This window comes from Bison bison, unplaced genomic scaffold (genome assembly GCF_000754665.1).
Source record: "Bison bison bison isolate TAMUID 2011002044 unplaced genomic scaffold, Bison_UMD1.0 scf7180017864260, whole genome shotgun sequence".
Taxonomy (NCBI): domain Eukaryota; kingdom Metazoa; phylum Chordata; class Mammalia; order Artiodactyla; family Bovidae; genus Bison; species Bison bison.
Window position 1 is genome coordinate 3,841,598 of NW_011494832.1, and position 27,291 is coordinate 3,868,888.

Here is a 27,291-nt window from a genome sequence, read left to right on the forward strand (position 1 = left end):
CCACAACTTCTTTATCTGTTGATCTGTTGATGGACACTTAGGTTGCTTCCATATCTTGGCTACTGTAAATAATGTTGCTATGAACACTGGGGTGTGTGTATCTTTATGGATCTGTGGGTTTTTTTTTGTTTTTTGATATATACCCAAGAGTAGAACTGCTAAAAACTATTTTTGGTTCTGTAAGAAATCTTCATACTGGTTTCCACAGTGGCTGCCCCAATTTACATTCCAACCAACAGTACATAAATGTTCCCTTTTCTCTGTATCCTTGCCAACACTTTTTATTTGTGTTCTTTTGGATGAGAGCCATTCTGACAGGTATTACTCTTACTGATAGAAAATAAGATATGTTACCTTTTTTCCATGTGTGTGTATCTACGTATGAAGTCACATCTGCTGAACATTTCAGTGAAATATTATTAGTTTCATTTTCTTGGGTTCTAGATTAAATTTAAGCTGAGCTAGTGATGATCGTAGCCAATACTCCTTCTTCAAGAAGGTGTATAGCAAAATATAGAAGAGAGATAAGCAGCTAACTAAGGATTAAGATGGGATATGGGGCAAGCTTTTTTTGTTTAAGGAGCTTGTTAGTGTCTGAATGTTGCTCAAAGAGGACATCAGAGATCACTGAGAAATCACAATTTCTGTTAAGCACAAAGCAATAAATCTAAAGAATATGAGGAAGAATTAGCCTTGATCTGAAAGGGAGAGACACTTCTTCCATTAAGAGGGAATCAAAAAAGAAAGTCTGCAAATTGAATTATTTATTTATTTTTACCTGGGGTTGAGAAAGTTTAAATACCTGAGAGAAGGAGGTAAACAGAAGTAGAGGGAGGACACTCATGAAGAAGAGAAAAACCTGGGAAAGTCCCTGAAAGGAAAAGAAAAATCAGTGGACTGGAGATATTTAGAATTATCCCTAGGTAGCCTTGAGGGTAAGCAAAATATACTGGCACAGAAAACATCTTAAAGAAAGAGATTCTTGAGAGTGGAAGAGTGATGGTTTTAAACAGGAATGGAAGGGAAAAAAAAAAAAAAAAAGAATCATGGTGTCAATTATTATTCCCTTTAACCTTTTAACATTAACGTTGTCTACTTATTTTCTGTCCTACTTAATTGCCAGGCTGTAAAATCTACAGAGACAATGAGCATGTCTTTTCATGTTTTCCTGTCCTCAGCACTAGAACAGTGTCTTCCACATAGTAAAAGATGAAAGGAACTGACCTTTAGGGAGATCGGCCTGCAAAGGGAACATTTTATTAAAAAAGAAAAAAAAAAAAGGTTGAGGGTACATTTCCAGTAAAATAGGGGTTTCAGGAGACAAGATGGCAAAGATGTAATCAAAAAAGTAAGTTGTGGGTACTGGGATGGGGCGGGGAGAAGGAAGAGCAAAAGAGCAGCAAGAATGTACTGTAGGAGAGAGGGCCTGGGGATTGGCCCTGAGGACGGTTCACTAGGACAGGGGTGAGAAGTGAAGCAGGCTGACATGGCCTCAGCTGGAATTCTGGCCTCAAGTCATTAACATATTACAGCAGCTAAAGAATCTTGAGCTCTTTAATGCCAGATTGTGTGTTTTGTTTGGGGCCAGCAATAAGCAGGCTTTACTTGGGAATATAAACAGAATAGTGGGGAAAATTTGTAACTCATCTCTCAGAGCCTAAATCATTATCCTAGAATATAGTGAATTTATTTGAGTCACTTCAGTGTCATCTCTACCTCTGCCTTCCCTTTTCTTGACTTTTTTCTTTTCACTTTCTCTCTCTTTCTTGCTTCCATCTTTTTTTTTTTTTTAACCCCTGTTGTACCACTCTCTCATATTTCCTTGTTTTATTATCGACCCTGTATTTTTCTCTTCCTTACCATTTCTCATTTGTGAGGAAGTGGGAACATTTATCAGATGGGAGTTAAAACAGAAAAAATAAGATGAAGGAAAGAGAGGGGTTTGGAAGCACAATGAATACGTCTTTCTGTTCCTTGTTATAAAGATAAATGTTGTGCTTGATTATGCATCATTTGTCCAAGGTGAACAGTGGGCAAGAATGTAGGAAACCTGAGATCAAGGGCAGTACTGAACCTGAACTCAGAGACACTCGCCCTTTGATTTTAGCTTTGCCATTTACCAGCTGTGTGATTTATGACAAGTTCTTTATCTTTTCTGAGTCTCAACTTTCTTATTTCCAAAATAGGAATGTTATTATCTAACTGTGGTTAGCAGAAATATAGCCCTCATGATTTTTGTTTCCTGGAGTCACACCCTCTGATGTGATGAAAGGGACTTTGTGGCTATAATTAATGTGCCTATTAAGTCAAGTTTAAGATTGGGAGATAATCCTGAATCATCTAGGTTAGGCCAACGTACTCACATGAAATCTCAGAAAGAAAAAAGGCAAAAGAGCAATTCAGACGGATTTGAAGCCTGGAAATGTTTGATGATGGAGGGGCCCATGGAAAACAAGAGAAGGAATGAGTTCCTGCAACGATCAGCTATATTTCTAGAGGATCTGGAGTCCAAGTTGAGGACTGCAGCTCCAGTCAGTACTTTGATTTCATCATTGAGACACTGAGCAGAGAATTCAGCCACATTGTGCTATGCTTCTGACCTACAGAAATGACGAGGTAATCAATTTGTATTGTTTAAAAGTGCTGTGTTTGCGGTTATTTGTTATAACTGCAATGGAAACTAACAAGAGTACCAAGAATATTGCAAGAGTTAAAGGAATTGACATATGGATTAGGATTTCAGGGAGTCAATAAATCACATCCCTTTCATCTCCAAATATAGAAGCATCTGAGAAATAAGACACAAAAGACAAGTGGAAAACTAAATACTAGTCTTATTGCTGATAAAGGCTGACTTGGTTGATATGGCCTCAGCGTGTGGTCACCATAGGGTAATTCTTCGTTCAGGAAATAAAGTCATATTTTTAGTCATCCACACAGTAAAATGACCTGAGCACCCCCCCCAACCCCGTTTGTAGGGGCAGACACTAATCACGCAGTTGAGGTCACAGAGTTGCTCTGTCCAAAAGTTGGCAGACCTACAGGACACAGAGACTCCATATCTTTTGGGCTGAGCATGACGATCTCCTCCTCACAAACTCACTAATTATATTAGTCATGCTTGTCCAGTGACTAGAAGGAGACTAGAAGGGCTATTCCAACTAAAAATACTTCCTCACTAAAAGACAGCTCAGGAGCATGAGATCCTTGACAGAGTCTGGCATGAAATAAATGTCTCCTATGTTGTTTCCAAAGAGTGGTAATGATTTGGCTTTCCTGACACATCCCATTCCAACATGGCTCTTTTTCCAGAATCTGGCCCTACTTCCTGCACTGAACCAGGGCCCAGGGGCCTTCATACTGATACCTGGCTGAGGCTGGTATCTCTTGTTTGTAACCCCTCATGGGACTGCCCAGCTCCCTTCAGCTCCTGTTCTGCTGCCCTTTTGCACTGACTGGTTGAATATCAGGATCTCATGGCCATCAGATTCTCCAGGTTTCCTGCATTCACCCTGAGAACTCTAAAGATCTCTTACTGAACTTGACTATCCTTTAGACTTAATCCAGTAGTGGAAGCCTTTTTCCTAATTCTAGAGCCAAATACACCTGATAAATCAAATTTTATACTTTTAACCTCTTTTAACCCTGCTAAAGTGAAGTGAAAGTTGCTCAGTCATGTCTGACTCTTTGCGACCCCATGGACTATACAGGAGCCAGAATGTTTCTAGGCCAGAATACTGGAGTGTATAGCCTTTCCCTTCTCCAGGGGATCTTCCCAACCCAGGGATCAAACCCAGGTCTCCAGCATTGCAGGTGGATTCTTTAGCAGCTGAGCCACAAGGGAAGCCCCATAAACCTGCTAAGGATGCCATAAACTAGTGAGCACAAAATCATTGCTGTAATTTCATGGTTACTATTAATCAATAATTCACAATGCTACACAATGAGCATAATTTCTATGCCTTTTATCAAAACAAATTTGACTTAAAAGTGATATAACATAGAAATTATGTTGGTGGGAATTTGAAATTAGGTAAGGAAAGGTGTAGGTGTTGTTCTCTGGTGAGGATTCTGAAGAAGCCTCAGAAATCACAAACTTAAATAGTCACTGTCTTTAAACCTAGGCTGGCTCTGACTGTAATACTATTTTATGCTCCTCTTTCCCATCCAATTAAAATTCCAGCAATTACATGGCATTCCAGTTGTCTATTTTTACTATTTGTGTAAAGGCAGGCAATCATCTTAGAGTCATAGGATTTGGAAAGGAAGTGAGAGTAGTACAAACTCCACTTAGCTAAATCAAATGCACTTGTTTTGAGCTTTATAAAAAGAAAAATGTATATTTATGTCATGGCACTATCAAGATGCAGGGTCAACTCCAAAACATTTGTGAATATTGGTATGTTCATTAATAAAAGCAAAAATAAACAAATGGGACCTAATTAAACTTAAAAGCTTTTGCACAATGAAGGAAACTATAAGCAAGGTGAAAAGACAGCCTTTAGAATGGGAGGAAATAATAGCAATCGAAGCAACTGACAAAGAATTAATCTCAAAAATATACAAGCGGCTCATGCAGCTCAATTCCAGAAAAATAAATGACCCAATCAAAAAATGGGCCAAAGAACTAAACAGACATTTCTCCAAAGAAGACATGATGATGACTAACAAACACATGAAAAGATGCTCAACATCACTCATTATCAGAGAAATGCAAATCAAAACCATGATGAGGTATCATCTCACACTGGTCAGAATGGCTGCTGTCAAAAAGTCTATAAGCAATAAATGCTGGAGAGGGTGTGGAGAAAAGGGAACACTCTTACACTGTTGGTGGGAATGCAAACTAGTATAGCCACTATGGAGAACAGTGTGGAGATTCCTTAAAAAACTGGAAATAGAACTGCCATATGACCCAGCAATCCCACTGCTGGGCATACACACTGAGGAAACCAGAATTGAAAGAGACAAGTGTACCCCAATGTTAATTGCAGCACTGTTTATAAAAGCCAGGACATGGAAGCAACCTAGATGTCCATCAGCAGATGAATGGATAAGAAAGCTGTGGCACATATACACAATGGAGTATTACTCAGCCATTAAAAAGAATACATTTGAATCAGTTCTAATAAGGTGGATGAAACTGGAGCCTATTATACAGAGTGAAGTCAGAAAAAAAAAAAAAAAACCACGAATACAGTATATTAACACATATATATGGAATTGAGAAAGATGGTAACGATGACCCTATATGTGAGACAGCAAAAGAAACACAGATGTAAAGAACAGACTTTTGCACTCTGTGGGAGAAGGTGAGGGTGGGCTTATTTGAGAGAATAGCATTGAAACATGTATATTACCATATGTGAAACAGATCGCCAGTCCAGGTTCGATGCATGAAACAAGGTGCTCAGGGCTGGTGCTCTGGGATGACCCTGAGGGATGGGATTGGGAGGGAGGTGGGAGGGGGGTTCAGTATGGGAGACACATGTACACCCATGGCTGATTCATGTAAATGTATGGCAAAAACCACCACAATATTGTAAAGTAATTAGCCTCCAATTAAAATAAATTAATTAATTAAGAAAATCTTTTGTTCTTGCTGCATTTCTGTAAAGTTCCTGTGAAAAATCTATGGGGTCTGTGAAAGGTTATTTAACTTCTCTATGCCTCAGCTTCCTCATCTGAGAAAGATCAATTTCATAGGGTGTTTCTGAGTGTTAAATCAATCACTCTCTTGCTTTCTCTCCCTAGACACACACACACACATAGAACTTAGAATAAAGCCAAATATATGAAATGATATAAACCACTGCTGTTGTTCTTGTTACCTCTTTAGTTCAGTTCAGTTCAGTCGCTGAGTCGTGTCCGACTCTTTGCGACCCCATGAATCACAGCACGCCAGGCCTCCCTGTCCATCACCAACTCCCAGAGTTCACTCAGACTCACGTCCATCGAGTCAGTGATGCCATCCAGCCATCTCATCCTCTGTCGTCCCCTTCTCCTCCTGCCCCCAATCCCTCCCAGCATCAGAGTCTTTTCCAATGAGTCAACTCTTCACATGAGGTGGCCAAAGTACTGGAGTTTCAGCTTTAGCATCATTCCTTCCAAAGAAATCCCAGGGCTGATCTCCTTCAGAATGGACTGGTTGGATGTCCTTGCAGTCCAAGGGACTCTCAAGAGTCTTCTTCAACACCACAGTTCAAAAGCATCAATTCTTTGGTGCTCAGCTTTCTTCACAGTCCAACTCTTACATTCCATACATGACCACTGGAAAAACCATAGCCTTGACTGAATGTCATATTTGCATCGTATTTACCAGTAATTTCTGTTTGTGAAGTGTTTTTATAGTTTATGAAGTTTAATCTTGTCCTATATGGTTAGGCCAGGTAGAATTATACCCATTTAATAGATGAAAAAATGAATATTTAAATTATAAGAATAAAAAAAGTTAGATTCATAATTAAAACTTATATTGTCAACCTCCAGCCAGGATTAATGTTATTATATAGCCATATGAAAACTATATGAATCTTAGAATAAAATGTTTTGAGTTTTTTCCTTCTACACAGAAGTTCTCAGTATAGTAAATGTACAATTATCTTCTAAAGAATAAAATTTAATTTCAATTTACTCTGAAGATGTTTCATTCTCAGTAGTCAGTAGTTTTGATGGAGTAAAAGGAAACACATTTCTGTGTTCTCTGAGACATGAAGTGAAAATCATTCAGTTGTGTCCGACTCTGCAACCCCATGGACTTTACAGTCCATGGAATTCTCCAGGCAAGAATACTGGAGTGGGTAGCCTTTCCCTTCTCCAGGGGATCTTCCCAACCCAGGGATCAAACCCAGGTCTCCTGCATTGCAGGCAGATTCTTTACCAGCTGAGCCACAGGGGAAGATATAAAGCTGTAGATATTTATTTCTCAACTTATAACAGACTCCTTGGCAATTGGTTGCTAATGAAAATGTTTACAATCCCCAAGCTGAGAGCAAGCATTCTTCAGAGGAGCAGAATTTAAGCTGTTGCAGTAGACCAGTGATTACATTGACCTTTGCAAAATGCTCTAAAGTTGATTATAAGAAGCTAGACCCTTCAACAAAATAAATAAATAAACTTTAAATGGTAACAAGAAATTCCCAAGAAGGCACAGACAAATCAGAGCAAATTGTACATTGAAGGCCAAAGAAATCACAAATTTCTCTGGAAATCAGCCAGTGAAGTAAACATGAAGGAATATGAAATACATGATGGGATGGAGAACCATCCAAATGCGGTTCTTCTCCTTCAAAGCCAAATGGACACAAATGTGCTCACCAAATAGAATTCTAGCTCCTTGGCTCCATGCTTATAAAAAATGCAAATCCCTGGGCTTCTCCCATGCTTTACTTTCGAGTTAGTGTAGTCTCTGAAACCACACTTTTAATGAACACCATATCAGATTCTAAGAATACTAAATTTAAGAATAACTGTTCTAGTTTTGGCATCAAACTTCTCGTAATAATTTTTGTATCCTAAGGGTGGGTTCTGAGTTGGACGAAAAATGGGGTGCTGTGCACCTTGGGAAGACAGCAGAAACTTCCACTGAACTGGTTAATAGGATTGACCCCATTAGCTTGGAGGGAGGTTGGACACCAGGAAAAAATGATTAAACATTGCCTGAGTCCGTATTAATTACATTTCTTGCTTTCAAGCATTAGAACTAAATTTTATCTATTCTAAGCAAAAAAAAAAAAAAAAAAATTTAGAGGGGAATTGGAGGCTCAAAATATTCATGATGGCCTGGGGGATTTGATTTGGGACATGGACAAAGGCCAGAGGAGTTCTAAAAAGCTAGTTAATGGAAGAAGGACAAGGTTATGCAGCAATAAAGGACTGGTTTAGACTGCCACTGACGTCAAAATGGGCACTCCTGAATCATGTGCTGTCTCTCAGCTGTACTGGAATGGAATGAGAACTATCACCCACTTTGGTATCTATGGAGCTGATCTTTCATCAAAGCTACACAAATGGGGACTTTGACAACAGGGAGATAAGATTCTAACAGGAAGTAGAAACTTAAATGCTAGGCGACGTGAAGAAAAACAACATTAAATATCTACTAGGAGAAGGCAATGGCACCCCACTCCAGTACTCTTGCCTGGAAAATCCCATGGATGGAGGAGCCTGGTAGGCTGTAGTCCCCCAGGTCTCGAAGAGTCGGACACGACTGAGCGACTTCCCTTTCACTTTTCACTTTCATGCATTGGAGAAGGAAATTGCAGCCCACTCCAGTGTTCTTGCCTGGAGAATCCCAGGGACAGGGGAGCCTGGTGGGCTGCCGTCTATGGGGTCGCACAGAGTCGGACACGACTGAAGTGACTTAGCAGCAGCAGCAGCAGCAGCAGCAGAGCTCCATGAAGGTGGTCATTCTTTGGAAGGAATGATGCCAAAGCTGGAACTCCAGTACTTTGGCCACTTCATGTGAAGAGTTGACTCACTGGAAAAGACTCTGATGCTGGGAGGGATTGGGGGCAGGAGGAGAAGGGGACGACAGAGGATGAGATGGATGGATGGCATCACTGACTCGATGGACGTGAGTCTGAGTGAACTCCGGGAGTTGGTGATAGACAGGGAGGCCTGGGGTGCTGCGATTCATGGGGTCGCAAAGAGTCGGACAGGACTGAGTGACTGATCTGACCTGATCTGATCTGATATCCCATTTCGGAGAGGGCAGTGGCACCCTACTCCAGTACTCTTGCCTCGAAAATCCCATGGATGGAGGAGCCTGGTAGGCTGCAGTCCATGAGTCAGACATGACTGAGCGACTTCACTTTCACTTTTCACTTTCATGTATTGGAGAGGGAAATGGCAACCCACTTCAGTGTTCTTGCCTGGAGAATCCCAGGGATGGGGAGCCTGGTGGGCTGCCGTCTATGGGGTCGCACAGAGTTGGACACGACTGAAGTGACTTAGCAGCAGCAGCAGCAGCAGCAGCAGCAGCAGCAGCAGCATATCCCATTCAGCCAGGTTTTATAACCACTGATGGTAGAGAGCATACATTCTGCAGCTCTTTCTAGTTTATCCCTGCTCCCATTCACTTTTGGACTTACATATCTCTGATGTATTTTTCTAATCAGAACTTTCTCCTTCCTTGTGCTCAGTGTCTTGTCAGGTACAACCACTTGGTATTTCCCACTTATTACCTACTAGGATTATATAATTTTCTGAACATGTTTGAACAGGTTGAATGCAACCTGGCTCATTTCCTTTACTGAATACTATCTGGTTTTGTTAGCAATACATTCCGAGGACAGATATTGGCCAAAAGTAAACTGTCAAAATTCCCTATTTTGCTTCATTGCAAAGCCTGTAGTTTCAGCAGGAGTATACATTCAGCACATAAATGACATAAAACATATGTGTGTGTGTGCACATGTGCGTGCTAAGTTGCTTCAGTCATGTCCAACTCTTTGCAACCCCATGGACTGTAGCCCACCAGGCTCCTCTGTCCATGGGATTCTCTAGGTAAGAAAACTGGAGTGGGTTGCCATGCCCTCCTCCAGGGGATCTTCCAGACCTAGGGATTGAACCTGTATCTCTTATGTTTCCTGCATTGGCAGGCAAGTTGTTTACCACTAGCGCCACCTAGCATATGTATATACATATATATATATATATACACACACACACACATATATACTTCCCCAGAGATATCATGGGTTTGGTTCCAGACCACCACAATAAAGCAACTATTGCATACAGTGAGTCACATGAAGTTTTTGGCTTCCCAGTGCATACAAGTTATGTTTATACTGTACTCTAGTCTAAGAGTGCAATAGCATTATGTCTATAAAACCGCATACGTATCTTAACTTTAAAATACTTCATTGCTAAAATATGCTCATCATTATCTAAGCCTTCAGCAAGCTGTGAATTTTCTTTTGCAACAGTAACATCAAAGATTGCCAATCACTGATCACTATAACAAACGTGGTGGTTTAGTCGCTAAGATGTGTCCAACTCTTGCAACCCCATGGACAGTAGCTTGCCAGGCTCCTCTGCTCACAGGATTTCCCAGGCAAGAATACTAGAGTGAGTTTCCATTTCCTTCTCCAGGGGATCTTCCTGACCCAGGGATCAAACCCATGTCTCCTGCATTGCAGGCAGATTCCTTATCCCCTGAGCCACCAGAGAAGCCCATAACAAATATAATAATAGTGGAAATGTTTGAAATGTTGCAAGAACTAACAAAATGTGAGGACAAGTAAGCAAATGCTTTTGAAAAAATGGTGCCCATACACCTGCTTGACACAGGGTTGCCACAATCTCAATTTGTGTTGTAAAAAAACACATTATCTGCAAAGCCCAGTGAAACAGACCAGAATAAAATGAGTTATGCCTAGTTGTTGAAAGTAGTTGAAATGGAGTGCAGTCAGTAAGAACTGGAGAAGTTAAGCCATGTTTTCCACATAAAGACAAAACTGCCCTGGTTAGTGCATTTGTAATTAAGCATTGTTTCAGCCTTATTACTTCCTTGTCTGATAAGCTGGTCTATGCAGTAATAATCAGAACTTTCTCTTATTTTACCTCAGCTCTACCTGCTTGTATTTCTCACTTTCGAATGTTTGATTGTTATTTAATTACTGATGTTAAATGTGCAGACAACACCTTTAGTGCTAATATGTCAAGAGAACAAAGGTCTACCTAGAAACTTTTAGGTGATCATCAGCAGATATAAAAAGTCACTTTATTCCAAAACTCATGTTTTTCGAGAACCTATCTCTGAAGTTGGAACAAAGGTGGAACTGATGTGTTCTCTTCCCCCTTCTCTATGGAGGAAACAGAACAATTTTGACATGAAAATTGGATGTTAATCCCTTGCCAAAATTCTCTAGCAGCTTCTCATTTTATTTTCAATAAAATGCAAATTCCATATCTTGGTCCACAAGGTCTGAATGCTTTGTACTCGTTTCCTCTTTTCTTAATGTGCCATTTTCTCTCTTCCTTACTATACTGCAACCGCACTGAACACTCTCACTGCCCAGGCACACCAACATCGTTCCAAACTCAAGATTTGTTCTTGTCAGTCCCACTACTTGGCATCCCCTTTCCCAGGCTTTTGGACTACTGTCTTCTAATGAGGCTTCAACTCAACATTCCACAACAGCAGCAAATCTTCTCTGATAGGTGACTCAATCTATAATTGTCTCTCCTTTGTCCAATTTACTGTCACATCATCTTAGTCTTTTTGATGGCACTAAAAATATCTCATTTATGTGTTAATTCTCTTCATTGAAATAGAAGTTCTGAAAGGGCAGGGATGAGTTATATCTTAATTATGAATGAATCCTCAGTGTCTTAATATCATTTGACATAAAAACTGCCAAAGGAGAAATGTTTTGAATGATTAATGCTGACACATTTGTAGTAGAAGAGACATTATAAAGGCAATTACAGAGGGCTTACCTGTGATGACAAAAAAAAGGTAATCTTATGTGCCTTGTAAAGGTTTTTTTTTTTTTTTTCATTTTTTAAATGTTGAGTTTTTTTTTTCTAATTTTATTTTTAAACTTTACATAATTGTATTAGTTTTGCCAAATATCAAAATGAATCCGCCACACGTATACATGTGTTCCCCATCCTGAACCCTCCTCCCTCCTCCCTCCCCATACCATCCCTCTGGGTCGTCCCAGTGCACCAGCCCCAAGCATCCGGCATCGTGCATCGAACCTGGACTGGCAACTCGTTTCCTACATGATATTTTACATGTTTCATTGCCATTCTCCCAAATCTTCCCACCCTCTCCCTCTCCCACAGAGTCAGTAAGACTGTTCTATACATCAGTGTCTCTTTTGCTGTCTCGTACACCGGGTTTGAGGTGCAGTTGGGTCCTAGTACAACCTGCATTGCAGCATCTCTTGATGGTGACAGTTATCATGAGATCAACTAAATTATTGAATTCTGGAATCCAGACCTATCTCTTCCTTTTCTTTTTTTAATCCCATAACTACAAGGGTCTATAGTCACTAAGAAGAGGAAGTTCTTATAATGGTAACATATTATAGGTGGGAAGGAAAAAAAAAATCTATGGAGAGAAAGCAGCATTACCTTGAATGTATAGACATAAAAAGAAGAATGTTAAGACTTTCTGACCAAAGTGGATATTGTTCAGGGCAATTATAAAACATAAAATTCTTTGGCAGGAAGGTTAGATTATTGTTAGGATATGGTTAAAGAGTAGATCATAAATCCTGGAATAAGAGTATAGACCTGATACAAAAAAACTCCTGGGGACAAATGTAAGTCTTTGTACAGGGAAGTGGCCCAAAGACAGCAACATTTATGAAGTGCAACCTGTCAGTTATAAATTGGGCAAATTCCAAATGGGGGGAAAGAGAGGTTAGGATACTTAAGTTGCACAATATTGCACAAGTATTGTTTCAATACTTGCCAAGAAGCTAATTGTTTTTACTCAGATAAATCTAAACTTTAATATTGGTTTGAGGTCCTTTGCCAGAAGAACACTGACTTTTCTCTTAACTGCATAAATTATTGGGATTTTGTTACTTAGAGAAAGAATAAAACAGTAGTTCTTCACAACTGTGTAGAGAGAGAATAGTTAATATGTTGGTCTGAATTTTTTTTTCTTCTTTTCTTTCCTTCTTTCTCTTTCACATATCCTATCTCCCATTCTCATTGTCTTTCTTTTAAAAAGACATTTTAGAGAGTTTTTAATGTGTGTTACCAAGATGCTACATACCATGGGGATGCATGAGAAGAAGAAATCTAGACTCAGTTTAAGACTTTAGAGGAGGAAGTGATGAGTGTGGGCTGATGCTGGAGAAGGAGCCACAAATGTGTGACTGACTACAGGTCTGCTTTGACTTGCTCACAGGCACATTTCACTTTTTAAGGGCAGTGATTTCTCTCATCTCCTCCCAGTTGGAATTTAGTAACCCCAAGAAACTACACCTCAGAATAGTTTAGAAGAGAGAAGAGACAGAATTTTTCTACTCAGTTTCCTCCCATCTCTCGATTCCCATTAGTCAAGAGCAATGCCTTGCTTTACTGAATGTTACTGGTCAGCACCTTGGTGGTCAATAATAAGGATGAAAAATCCCACACCCCCATTTTTTATTGCAGTATGCAAGCGGATGTGGATTGGTTTGTTGGACATAAGAGGCGTAACGGTCTGGGACCTCAGCTTGACCACCAGCCAGCAGAGAAATCTTGCCAAGGGGAATGGCAAAGGCAGCAGCAGCGTGATCCTCAGGGAAGAAAGCATCTTTGTAAATGAGGAGGCGGCCAAGGGACTTTGAGGAGACACAGATTTTTGTCTAACTGTACAGTAGTGAATGAGTAGAACACTGGATATATGAGTTTAGTTTGGGAGAGTGATCTGATCTGGAGATAGATACGTCGGAGTTATCCGCCCATAGATGCTGTTTAAAGCTTTGAGCCATCTGAGATAACTAAGGTGAACGCAGCTGGAGAAGAGAATAGCAGCAGGGGCTGAGCCTGGAGCTACTTTAACCTGACACCGCCAGGAGAGAGAAAACCATAGTGCAGAGTCAGGAGTGAATAGTGACGAGAGAGAACAAAATAGAGTGTGATGCTCTTGAAAGCCAGTAAACAAGTTATATTAAGAAAGAGCAATCTATAAGCGTTTATTTTGACATGCATGAGTAGGTCATCCCTAAAGCAGGTACCTAGAAACAGAAATACTAAGTTATAGAGTATGCACCTTTCGTATTTTAAGACACTCAAGTTGCCCTGAAAACTGTCTGCCCCAGTGTAAAATCAGTACTCTGAGAGAGTTTTCCAAGACTCAAACATTTAAACCATTTTTGACTTAGGAAAAAGTAAATTTGATGAATGAAAAATGATCTACTCCTATTCTTTCAAATCACGTTTAATTGTTACTGTCTTTGGATACTTTTTAATATGTCAACTGTTTTAATTTTTTGAAAAACTGTCCTTTTCCAGTATCCTGTTTGGTTGTTTGCATATTTCTTATTGCCTTATAGATGTTCTTTATGCTATGTACTGGTCCTTTATTTTGTAATATATATTTTATGTATTTATAATATCTTATTTATAGTTATAATTTTTTCTTCCAGTTTTTCTCCATCTGTTAATTTTGTTGGTGGTGTCTTTTGTCAATGATTATTAGCACTTTTGAGATAGCCACATCATTTTTTAAATTTTTTTTTTAACTAATTTTACCTTGGAAAAATTTTAATTAAAGGGCTCAATATCATAGAGACTGTTTTCTTGGTTAAAAGTCATGTTTCTCTTTTTACATTTATTCTTCATCTGGAATCTGTGTTTGTGTTTGAGGTAAGTAATAAAATAAATGCATTCTATTTAAATATATTTGTCCATGTGGAGAACTAGAGCCAATAATAATTAATCATTCCAACTGCTAATTTGTCATACGACTTCCAAACACATCAAATTCCCACTTATGCTTCATCTTTAGAATTTTCTTTTGTTTGTCTCTACTGCCTTGAAAATCATTCTATGTTGAAGGTCTCCAAGACCATCCTCAGGTTTGATGATTTGCTAGAAAGACTCAAGAGAACTCAGAAAAGCTGTTTTACTCAGCCACAGTTTGCTACACCAAAGGATACAATTAAACCCAGTCAAGGCAAAAGGTGCAAATGTCAGGGTCAAGCAGAGATTAGGAACAAGCTTCCAACTGTCCTTTTCCCTGGAGTCATTGAATAGCATTTAATTTCCCAGCAACTTATGTGTCAAGGTGTATGAACTTTTGTAAAACATCCTATTTCATAGGAGTCTTGGTGTCAAGGTTTCTATTAAGAGTCATTAAAGTAGACATGGTTTATTGTCCAAGTGGCTGACCTTGGTTACTTAGTTTCCAGCAACTCCAGAGGTCAACTGATAAACTATGGTCCGAGTACCCCACCATGTCACATTATTAGCAGAACTATCTGGCATGCCCCAAGACCTCATGTATGTACATACACTCTTAACAGAAAGGGTATTCTAAAGACTTCACTCAGGAACCAATCCTTTCTTTGGAATGTGACAGTTTTGAACACTCCAATCCTGTTGGTTAACGCTTAACTGCAATTTTCAGCCTTTTCTTTCCATTTTGAATGTTGTCTATTAAATTTTCATTGGTTGGAAGTGGTTTGAAACCATTAGTGAGCAATTGCAGAAATAGACCTCTCCCTCAGTAATTTGGAAGTATTGCTCTATTGATGTCATGAATCTAACAAACCTCATGTGTCTAATGAAATAGCTCATGAAAATGAATTTTTACACTTTATTATGCTGCTTTTCCCCTCTGATGACTTTCAAAGTTTCCCTTTATCCTTAACATGTGGAAGCTACTCTACCATGTGTTCAGGTGTGGTTTCATTTGTTTCTTGCTTTTTAAATTTGTTTTGATATTGCTTTGCATTAAATGGATTTTTGTAACATGTGGAATCATACATTTCTATAATTCTGAGAAATTATTTCCATTATTTCTTCAAATATTGACTTTCTCTGATTTCTATTACTTTACTCTGAAATTCTACTGAAATTAAAATTTGAACTTCTGGATTTATTCTCCATGCTTCTGAACATTCTTTGACACTTTCTAGAATCAACTCATTTTTTTCCCTTTAATTTTCTTTATTTCCACAGTTAAAAAAAAGAAGCACATAGACAAATGGTTTTTCATAACAGATTACAAGTGGGTCCATTCAGACCTGCTCTCAAGGTGCTGTCAGCCTCCAAGGGGCTGCCCAGCTAGCAGCTATTATTCATGTGGCCAATGGGTTGATCTGGATGCAAAAGCATGCAGCCCTCAGGGTGGCAAGTTTCCTCTCCTCTGGTCTTCAATTAGGTTAAATGGCATCAGCGTCCATATTTACAGATGTGAGGTGTGGTAATTCTAAGCAGTTCTCCATCCGGAGCCAGCGATGGGTACCTGGACCTGGGGCCAAGGAGGAGGTCGGAGTGACTCTGCCACCACTGTGAGCTTGTCTCCCTCCTTCCTAAGGGGACGAGGGGCTGTGCCCGCAGTCAGACCCTTCCAGGAGGGTTAAGCCAGGTAACTGTAGGTGTCCTTTTCATCACCCACCCGCTCCAAATACTCTTTCTCGATCAGAATGTCAATACATTTCTTAATCACTGAGATCTGAGGCTTGAATACTGAGGACAACTGAGTTGCTACTTCTCCGAGTAACTGCTGGTGTTTTACAACCTTCCTCATTTTCATTATTCTCACAATAGCCGCCTGGATCAGCAGTTTGCGATCTTCCTCAATGTTTTTGTACATGGTTTCTTGTTCCCGCTTCTGTTCAATTTTCATTGGCAAGCTGATATTAACCCTTAATTTCTTACTTTTATAACCAAAATGTAATTTTATTAAGGTGTCTGGCTTCAATTCCACCTCGTCAACATTTGCACTTTTGTCTTCCAAAACCAGTAACTTAAACTTCAATAAAATCTGTAAGACTTGTGCCACAATGTCCATTTTGATCTGAGTGCTGTCCATCAGCTGTTGAACGGTGTAAGCATCTTCCGTGTTGTACTGGAGCAGGATGGCCATCTGGAATGTAGATACATGCAAAGTGTAGTTGTTTTTGAAGTAGTTTGTTACTAATTCTCCTTCAGACAGTTGATATGCCCATGACAATTTTCTGTCACTGTAACAGCTGGCATAAAATGCAGTGAAGCGCCGATAACATGGTTCCAGCTCTGATGGCAAGAGAACTGTACAAGATTCCTCAAAGGGCCACCATCCGTAACTCAGAACGTGAATACTGAAATCTAAGTCCAAAGGCTCTGAATCCATCAGGTGCTTTTTGAACTGCGCATTCAAAGCTTTGCTTACACCAATGTCTTGAAACATCCGCTGAAGTTTGGAGGTATACTCAAAACCACAAGCTTGCTTTAACTTAGAGACCATGCTTGCTTCAGCATCGTCACTCGCACTGTTCTGATGGACAAGCCTTTTGGCCAGCATTTTCGTGTAGAACTTCTGAACCACATCTTTGTCATCCATATACTTGAAGACCGTCATCACGTGGTTAAGTGTGTCTTCTAGTTCTGCTTCTTCTGGGTTCTTGGAACTCTTCTTCAACAAGGAATCACAGTATTGAGCCAGCAACTCAGGGGATTTACTGGATGACTGAGCCATTTTGGTAACTGCATTGTTGTTTATGAAGCCACTGCAAGCCTTGTCCAGTGCAGCCACGAAGTCAGCATGGTTCCTGAATGCTGATATCACCAGGGCATTGTATTTTTTATGGATATTCAATACTATCTCTACATACATTCTGGGGTCATTTAAAGCAGCTTCTCCACACTCCTCAATTGCTGAAAGACCCTGATTATGAATGTGTGTCTCCAGGAGCTTTTTAAATTCTCCCAGGCCATTCTTGATTCTATATATGAGCCTATACATGCGACCCAAATCTTCACTTTTGTTGGCATTCAGTAAATTCTGGAATTCTGTGAGGAAAATCTCCAAGTGTTTCTCCACGAGCACCTGCCTGCATTTCCTGGCTAGCTTGCCCTTGCTGCTCTGGTGAAGGTAGACTCGGGCCCTCTGCCGCTCCTCCAGCAGAAGAGCCTCCACCTTTTTCATATATTCAGTAACTGGGTTCTGCTGCAACAATTCAGTACTCTTTCTGGTATAATATCTCTCTGTGTCAGCCAAGAACTGAGATTCAAAGGCTTCTTTGTACACTGTTAGCATAGGGCCCTCCTCAAACTGATTATCTTCATTCACCCCCAGTTCCAAGTAAGACTGGATAGCACCACTTATCAGTCTTGTATTGATGGATTCACCATTTCTTTCCTTTTCAATCAGTTTTAAAACAGCATTTGTTACTTGTTTATTCAATGGCCTGAAAAGACAATCTCTCCAAGTCACCATTGCGAGAGAATATATTTCACAAACATTGTGTCCTTCGTTATTTGTGCTATTAAGTAAATGTTTATTGAGGCGGGCACAAATCCCATTCAGCACTTTGCTCGAAAACTGGTAATCTTCCCATTGTTGAGTATAGAACTTCAGTATTCCTATATCCATTAAATCTTCTCCATCCTTAGGAAGATTTGTCAAGTGATTCTTCAAAAATTCTTTAATTCGTTTGTATAATTCGAAGCCAACAGTCTTATCTTCCCTCAGCTTCTGCCCCTTTTTTGATTGAGTCTGGGCTTGAGGGGACACATATAAACAGTGGTTATAAAGAAGAGTGTAGAGTTCTATGTATCTGGATTTCACCATACTTTGTCTGGCATACACTTGCTGGATTCCCGCTCTGATGTTATCCCAGAGCTCGTCAATGCCAAGATGATTCAGTTCACTGGGATTCTGGCTCCAGTCCGATGACATTGTAATATTATCAAGTTGTCCACAGTCTTTATTCAAGGTACAGCTAATTCTCCATTAGATGAAGATATACAGTATCACTGCAAATTTATTCACAGCAGCTCAGAAAGGATGTTGTTTAAATGTAGAGAATGAAATCTCACCACAGCGCAAACCTAGAAGGGAACCTGCAAGTAAAGCAAACACCAATGTGATTCCAGCACTGAACTGATTAAGCAGAAACATCTTGCTTGGAAGTGGGCTCTCTGTTTCTATTGTCTTTTGTCTTCATAAACAAATCCACTGCATTGTAAATATCAATACATGTGAACTGCATTTCCCAGATGCCTAAGTGGCTTCTGTGATAGATATCTCCACCTGGTCAATGCACCCAGCCCCAGTAAAATCCCCATCCTGCCAAAGTCCTGTTGAGTACCTCAGCCTCCAGGCTTGCCCTGCCACCAAGATCCCGCCTCCTCCTCCTACATGCCTGCCCAACCACCCAACTCTTGTTATTCCTGGTAATATACTGTATAAAGTCTCCGGGAATCTTGAATTAGCAATACTGAGCTATTGTTCCTGGAGGGAAAGATGCAGATCTTACATGTGTGAACTATTTTGTTCTTAGCTAGGTTCAGTTTGTTATTTAACCTGACTCTAATGAGTTTCTTTTTTCTTTTTTTTTACCAATTTCCAAGTTGACATTTCTGTGATTTCTAAGTTCTTTTTCCACAACTGTAACTTTTTATTTTATAGCGATTTACTTTTGTGTCATGAGTGTATTTTTATTTCTTTATGAATAGGAACTATATGTATTCTAATTCCTTTTGATATTATTACATTATCTCTATGTTATTGGATACAAATCCTTTGACTTATGAATTTGTTGCCTCAGAATTTGTAGCCTTTCTCAGATGCCTGATGATTCTTGGTTGGTCTTGATTCCATGTCCTCAATTATGACCACCGACTGACACCATGGCTTTTCCTAGTAGTCACCTTCTTGGTGATCTCGTTGGTTTACGTCTAGGAGCAGCAGTAGCTTTTGTTCATTACTTCACTGATACCAAAATATTTTATCCCATCTCCCTCTCAATGTAATTATATATTAATATTTATTTACTTTTATAAACCTTATGTAGTGTCTGTATTAAACTTACACTACAGTGTCAGTCTTGAATAGGAGCCAGAAATTTTGACATAAATGTTCAGTCCGCCTTCTTGAAACTAGAAGTCCCATAGTGCTGTTAGAACTTGACAGAAGATATAGCCATGGAAGTAAAACTCCCTGACAGAACCTTGACCATAAAAAACAGTGCAGGCATAATCAAACACTATCTCAGGATGAAAGGGGTAAAGGGAATAAATGCTCTAGACTCCTCCTTTCTCTCATTGCCTGCCAGTGCCTTGTTGGACCAGATTCAATCATAAGCCAGAGAGTAGGTGCACCCAGGAATGCAATCCATTGAAAAGTTTAAAGCAGAGGTGAGAGGAAAAGTTAAATGGAGAAAAACCAATACATCAAACTACTTTTAAGGACTAGTTTTCCCACATCCTGCTTTAGTGCATAAAATACAGTGTTCAATTAACTATGAATTTATAATTGAGGGCAAACTTCTTATGTTAACCAAAAATAATGTTTCTGTTATAGTATAATCTCTATGCCCTACTTATGTTTTTTCTTAGTTAAAATTTTCACTAATTTTTCAACATCTATAAGTTAGAATAAATTTATATATAAATATACAGATTTGATTGGGACTGAAGATGCTCTTGCTCTGAACAGAATCATTTAAATTTCTTACTAGGCCTTCTTAACTCATCATTTTTTTTTTAAGAGAGGAAAGCAAAGGAGTTAGGGCAAATATTTGACATGTTCAATAAACAATGTTCTGATGTGTGAATTTTTTCTAATCAGGACAGCCAAGGTCAGCTAAGTTAATATACCATTAGGCAGAAAATAGATGTATCATCAGGAATACAGCCTACTAATTTACTGATCATTGTTGAACACTAGCCAGTAGGTAGTAATAATGGCACCACAAACAGATGTTAACTGAACTATATTAAGTGACACTGTGCAATTCTTTTTCTTTTCAACTCTGTGCTTGATTGTAATATATCATCTTTGGGTTTTCTCATTATTACTAAGTTTACCACAGATATTATGATAAGAATTACATAAAACATATATTTCATCTGATCAAATCTGCTCCAAAGTCATTTTTGCAGCTACAATGCAATAGAAGTGATTCATTTCCTCAAATTAGCCTAATTCGCATTTAATGACTGTTTCTAGACATATCATGTGCCAGACACTGTGGTAGGGACTAGGAATATGAGGATGAGAAATCATGGTTGCTGTGCTCAAAAAGTCACCATATGATAGAGGGAAAAATCATGAAAATGGATAATAATGTACAGGACAATAGGTAAGGCAAAGTCTACAGATAAAATAGGTGGCATAGTAATAAGTCAGGGAATGTGATTATGTCTGAGAGGTTTATAGGTCCCTTAGAGAAGCTGGGGACCTATAGTAGATTCAATAGCCTCCTTCAAGATGTGATCTTACACGAGCTGGTGGCAGATCGGGACATATTAAGGCAAGAAGTGTCCCTTTTGGTTGAACATTTCTCTTAAAGCAGCATTATATATAAGTTGTTGCTAAGTCACTTCAGTTGCGTCCAACTCTGTGTGACCCCATAGATGGCAGCCCACCAGGCTCCCCCGTCCCTGGGATTCTCCAGGCAAGAACACTGGAGTGGGTTGCCATTTCCTTCTCCAATGCATGAAAGTGAAAAGTGAAAGGGAAGTTGCTCAGTCGTGTCCGACCCTCAGCGACCCCATGGACTGCAGCCCACCAGGCTCCTCCATCTGTGGGATTTTCCAGGCAAGAGTACTGGAGTGGGGTGCCATATTACGGACTATCATTTATACTCCAATTGTGGAATTAAAAAAATTATGGAACTGTTAACTCCAAATCCAAATAGTAGAATCAATCATATTTTGTTTATTGCATTTATTGTACTATCAACATTATTGAGGACCACTCAGTGAAGATGCCAACTATATATGCTGGTAGAAGATACACAGATGAACAGTAAATCCTTCTTTAAAGCACTCAAAGCTAGTAAAAAAGGTAGTATGTACATAGACAGTAGGTACACAAGATGATAATAATGTAACAGTGACACTAGTGCAAATAATAAAGAAATAATTATCATAAAGTACAAAATATGAATGGTATAATTTATGTTTTTATAGCATTTAATCATTTATACATGTTTCCCACATTAATGTTCATAAAAACTCTGAGATTGATATTATTATTCCTATTTTATTGATGAAGCAAAATAGGTATAGAGTGATAATAAATAATAGGAAATAAAAGAAAAGAAAAAATTCAGGGCCAGAGTGAAAAAAGAAAATAGGGTTTAAAAGATGAACTGGATTTAAAACTCTTGAGAAGAAGCTGGTGAAGGCATATGAAATTGATGGAAAGAAAAAGACTACATAGAGACCATCTTGGCTAGACAATGCACATGAAAGAAAAATACTATATACAGTTGTGAAATCTTTAAAGAAAAATTAGAAAAAATGTTCACCAAGAGAGAAATGATTAAACTATTGTGTGTGTGTGCATTTATACTGGAATTCTAAGAAATAATAAATGATGTAAACGATCATCTAAAATCATAGTCATGGTGAAAATAATTGACTTATATAACCAACTTTAAAAAATAATTAATAAATGCATAAGGTACAAAATCCAGAAAATATGAAAGGGTTTGTAGTGAAAAGTAATCATCCCTTCTCAGTACCCATTTCCTCCCCCATCAAGGGACACCATGATTATAGATAACTTATATATCTCTCTCTCCTGGAGAAGGGCATGGCAACCCACTCCAGTATTCTTGCCTGGAGAACTTGGTGGACAGTGGAGCCTGGCAGGCTACAGCCTTTGGGGTCGCGAAGTCGGACATGACTGAGTGACAAACACCTATCTTTCTCTAGCTGTAATCTATGCATATACAAGCATATACACACAGAAGCAGTATATGCACATATTCATTTTTATATATAGATTAAAAATTCTTGGTTTTTAACCTTGTTTTTGAAAATTTAACAATGCATCTTTGAAATGGTTTCATAGTTTATACAGAGATACCATTATATAGATGTACTATAATTTATTGAAGATGGAAATCTTTTCACATTTAAAAGACATTTATATTTCCTTTTCTGGTGAATGATTTATTAATATCCTTATTTTAATTGGGTTATTGATTTTTTCTGTTAATTTTAGAAGCTCTTTTAAGTCTAATTATTCCTATAATCATCTGTTACAATTATTTTTTTTTACAATTTTGAATTTATCCTGACTATATTCAGGATATTTGTGCTCTGTAGTTATGTCTTATTTTTGTGTAATTGAGTTGATCAGTCATTTTTCTAGTCTCCAGTTATTTCATATTTTCTTCTACAACTTCTATCATTCTATATCCTACATTTATATCTTGGATCCCTTTGGCATTTTAAAAATAAAGGCAGGAGGGAGGGATCCTCTTTAGTTATCAGCCGTTGTTTGTCATTTCCCCAATGACATGAATTACCTTTATCTTACAGTAAGCTGATATAGTTTTAAATCTATTTGTGGTGACCTCTATTTATAAATCTGTGTAAACATTCTTTGCCTATCATTATCTAACTTATTTTTAAAGTGGGCAACTATTTAACTCTCATGTACCATCAATCACTGGAAGTATTTGAATTACATTTATTTTTCAAAAACTTTGTAAGATGCGTGCCATGTTTAATATGCAAACATTAATGAGACAATTCCAGTGGTATCGGTGCTGCATACCTAGTTTATTCTCGGAACCTTCTAGGCCCTGCATCAATCTGTATGCTTCCACCTTGCTGCAGGTGGAAGACACTTGATAAATGAACAGGCTGAGCAGTGCAGGTGGAAGGTATAGGGTTCCTTCCCAAGTAAAGGACTTGGACTTTACTTCTTCCCTTCCCAAGTAAAATTGGATAAAAACTTGTCTTTTACCTAGGAAAGGACATAGTCCATTACAAAGTAATGAAGGCAGAGCTGTTATGCCAGAGAAAAATAAAATAATTTAGTAACAGAGGAAAGAACATGTGTGTCTGTGTGTGTGCAGAAATAAGATGCATATATATTTTTCTTGATATTAGTTTCAAAATGTGTAGTGAAATAAATATTACCATGGAGAACATTTAAGTAAATTCAGTTAAACATGTAAAAGTCATGTGACCCCATCCTGGAGGCAGAATTGCCTCTTTGGTTTAATTTGATTCTATAAAATCCCAATTCTTTGTTCTAAACAATGTATATAAGACTATGGAGTGTTTGTAACATGAATGACTTACTAATTATTTGTAGATTAGTTCTAAAGGCATGAGACGTTTTCTTTCAAATTCTAGTAGTGGGAAGATGTGAAAGTATCTCAGCAATTGACTTAATGCCAGAAAAATTCCAATTGACTCATCTTCCTTAACTGCTTACTCTAAGTGATTTCTCTACAGTTTTCATGAACATGGTGTTGAGTCTTTTTCTAAAGGATAAAAACAAATTTTAATGGCCTACTGTAGTTTCACAAATTAGGAAAAAGGGAATACTAGCTGCCTCATGCAATAATAACATTCAAAGATACTACTTTAAGACAAATATTCTCAATGGAAGCAATATCTCCTTCAATGGAGCAGAACTTAGTTCTTGGGGAAGGAAAAACCTCTGTGTACAAATGATAGACATGCACACTATGGAGTCCTATACCAAAGGTGTGGAGCCCTGTACCAAGGTCACAGGATAAAAATCTCTGGAACTGACCAAGCCCCTTAGCAACAGTTGCCATGAGCCTCTGGATCTAAACCAGCAAGTTTCCTGACCCCGTATTTTACGTAAAATACCCACCCTACTATCCACCCTATAGCATCCTAACCAATCACCTAATGCCACCATTCCAGTAGGAATTTTCTGTCTTGAGCCTATAAAAATTGGTTGCAAGCCTGCAAAAGCATTCAGCTCTCCCTTGAGCTGACCCACTGTTCTAACAGCATCTCCCACTCTAATAAACACCATTCTTCTCTCATTTTGCCTCATGTCTGGAAATTCCTTTCCCAACCCACGCACGGACCATGACACACAGATTAAAAACACAGTATATCTGTGGCGTTAAAATTTCATGGGAAGTGGCTAGGGGGAAAATGGCTAAAAATGTAAATAAAAAGGACTGACAAACACCATTTTAAAGCATACTTTCTGTATCTCAGCCAGCAAGTTCCTGCCAAGTTATTAGTCGCTAGGTGAAAAACAGTTTATGCTCCTTTCCCAGGAGTATCCCTCCTGGAAGCCAGTGATAAAATGTATCACTGCTGTCTCTAAAGCGGATCTGCATACAAAACTACAGGCAATAAGGAACCCGACAGGCTTTCTTCCCCTGTGTCCTGTGCGCTTTTCAGCACTCTGCTAAGGTAGGTAGCTGTGTGTGTTCTGTGAGTCAGAGTACTATGAAGCACATAGTGAGAGCCTCCATTCATTGTTTCCCATAACTAACTCTAACATTTTTTTCTATTACTTTCAAACACTCTAATCAAGCATAAGAGAATAAAAAGACAAAGAGATTGTGGACTTATTTCTTGGTTGCATTTGGCACATTGTAGATTGAACTTGAAGATTTTTGGTAGGGCCTGCCCTGGACAAATCATGAGCTTTCCATTTTACCAATTTCCTCCTTTGACCTTATACTCCACTGTGATCGCTCCGATCATCCTTCACCACAGAAACCCCCTCCACCACACAAACGTGTCCTTTTCATCTCCCTATAATTATCAGAAGATTTAATATTATTTTATTATAACATATGAATTTTATTCCGTATTTAGTTTTCCCAAGGGGTGTACACAATATTTACCTCTAATTAATTACAAAATGAAGTGTTTTTTCCCTACTAAAAACATTTCAGATATGAAATATAGAGGAAATATTTAGAGGAGATCTCCCAGGTCCCTAAACTAATTTCGTATAGACTGTCCTCTGGTCTCTACCCTGCTTAAGTGTAACATCAAGCTTGCTTTTAAGAATTCTTTCTTAATTGAACTCATAGTCTAAAAGCTGCAAATTACTAAAGGAGAAAACTGGCACATTTTCTTTTTTTTGCATCTTTGTCATTTTTTTCTCTTATCTCTGGTTTATTCTTCTAGAATCCCTTTCCTCCAAGTTTTTTACATAATTTCCTCAATTTACTCTTTTGAAGAAGGATCTTATAATTCATATTTTATCCCTATCAATGGACAGTTAAGACCTAAGTTCTGGGCAACTCCATTCTTATACCTTCAAATTTTATAAATAAAAACTTGGGGTAACCATTGTTCCTCATTAACATGCAGATTAAGCAATGTACAGAGGAAGGAAGCCCTTTCTGTGAGTGAGAATTGAGATATAGAAGCCTATTTTCCTCTCTAAAGCTTCATTTTTCATTTGCCTTGTTGCTCTTTCCCTTCATCTGTATTTTAAGTGTCTAATTACTGACCCAATAATACCTCCCAGTTTTGTTCTTTTCATAAAATATTGAAAGCAAAAAGAAAATTCTACTTCCAAATTCAATATAACAATGCTTGCTTTAGTAAGTGACATATTTCAATATAAACTTATATAAAGAAGCAGCAATCTATATCCCCTCCCACCCTCTTCATTTCTACCTTTAAATGCAAGACTTTTCCAATTTGGCTGTATGCAGGAATATATCAGGGACCTTTCAATATAGAATCTGTTGTAAATAAATCTAAGGATGTATTTGAGTACTCAGTAAGATTTTAGTTTTTTAATTTAAGATTTATGTTTTTCTAAAACTAGGCATAGCCAGGTATATTTCTAGTCCTTTTATATATTTCATTGATTCTAGGATGCCATGCACATTACTTTCACATTTTACTGTCTCCAAACCCAGGTGGATCAGCGGTAAACCAGATAAAATGAATTCTCATAGTTTTGTTGTTACTCTGAATGGAATATTTTTACCCTAAATTTATTAAAATTTAGAATGTTTGCATCTTTAGTCAATAGTCAAGTTAATTCGTAGATTTTCCTGTTTGTATTGCTTTTATCTTAAGATATTATAGTAAAGTTATATTAGGAATCATTCCATTTATTAAAAGATCTGGTTGATTTAAATGGCATTGCAATTATATTTTTATTAGAAGTTATATTGCAGTTAGCTTTGAGTACAGATGGTTATTATTATTTTGCTGACGTATAATTGACGTACAACATTGTTTTACTTTCAGGTGTGAAACACAATGATTCGATACTTGTTTCTCTTCTGAAATGATCACTGCAAGTCTAGTTAACATCTATCACCCTGCGTGCTTAGTTGTCTCCCCATAACATGCTGCTGAGACCTTCAGAAGACTTTGACTTTCCGAAGCTTGTATTCTGAAGCTATCTCCTTACCATCAAAATGCAAACTGTTCTCTACCTAGTGACTTCTCAGGAATTTATAAAGGAAATACATCGTCTGATTATTATGCTAAAAAGAGATATAACACCCATATCATAGACTAAATGCAGTGTTACATACATCACTACCTATTGTGGTTTTGCAACTATTAATTGAAATCTAAGATATTTGAATCTATATAATTTCAAGTCATGTTAAAATAGTATCTTTGGTGCTTATTTGATTTCATTGAACTTATTCACAAAATACATTGTAGCCATGTAGCTAATTTACAGTTTTATTGTAACTGAATATTTGGGAATTGAAAAGTTTTATGTGAAAAGGAAGATTTATAACTATAAAGAAGTATAATGATTTTTCCAGGAAATTGTAACAAAATATTCATATATGTTTTATTAAAGGGGAAGTGGCTATCAATTCACTATATCCCCATATCCTAAGCAAATAATTTAGAACCCATTAATTAAAGTACTTTTATAATTACTTT

General features: G+C 38.1%; 1 pseudogene across 1 annotated transcript; it reads right to left on the reverse strand.

The window, feature by feature from the left end:
• Positions 1-15,619: 15,619 nt before the first annotated feature.
• Positions 15,620-18,343, reverse strand: LOC104994507 (annotated as a pseudogene). Its single transcript, XR_825949.1, has one exon. The product of XR_825949.1 is annotated as a cullin-1 pseudogene (transcript).
• Positions 18,344-27,291: the final 8,948 nt, after the last annotated feature.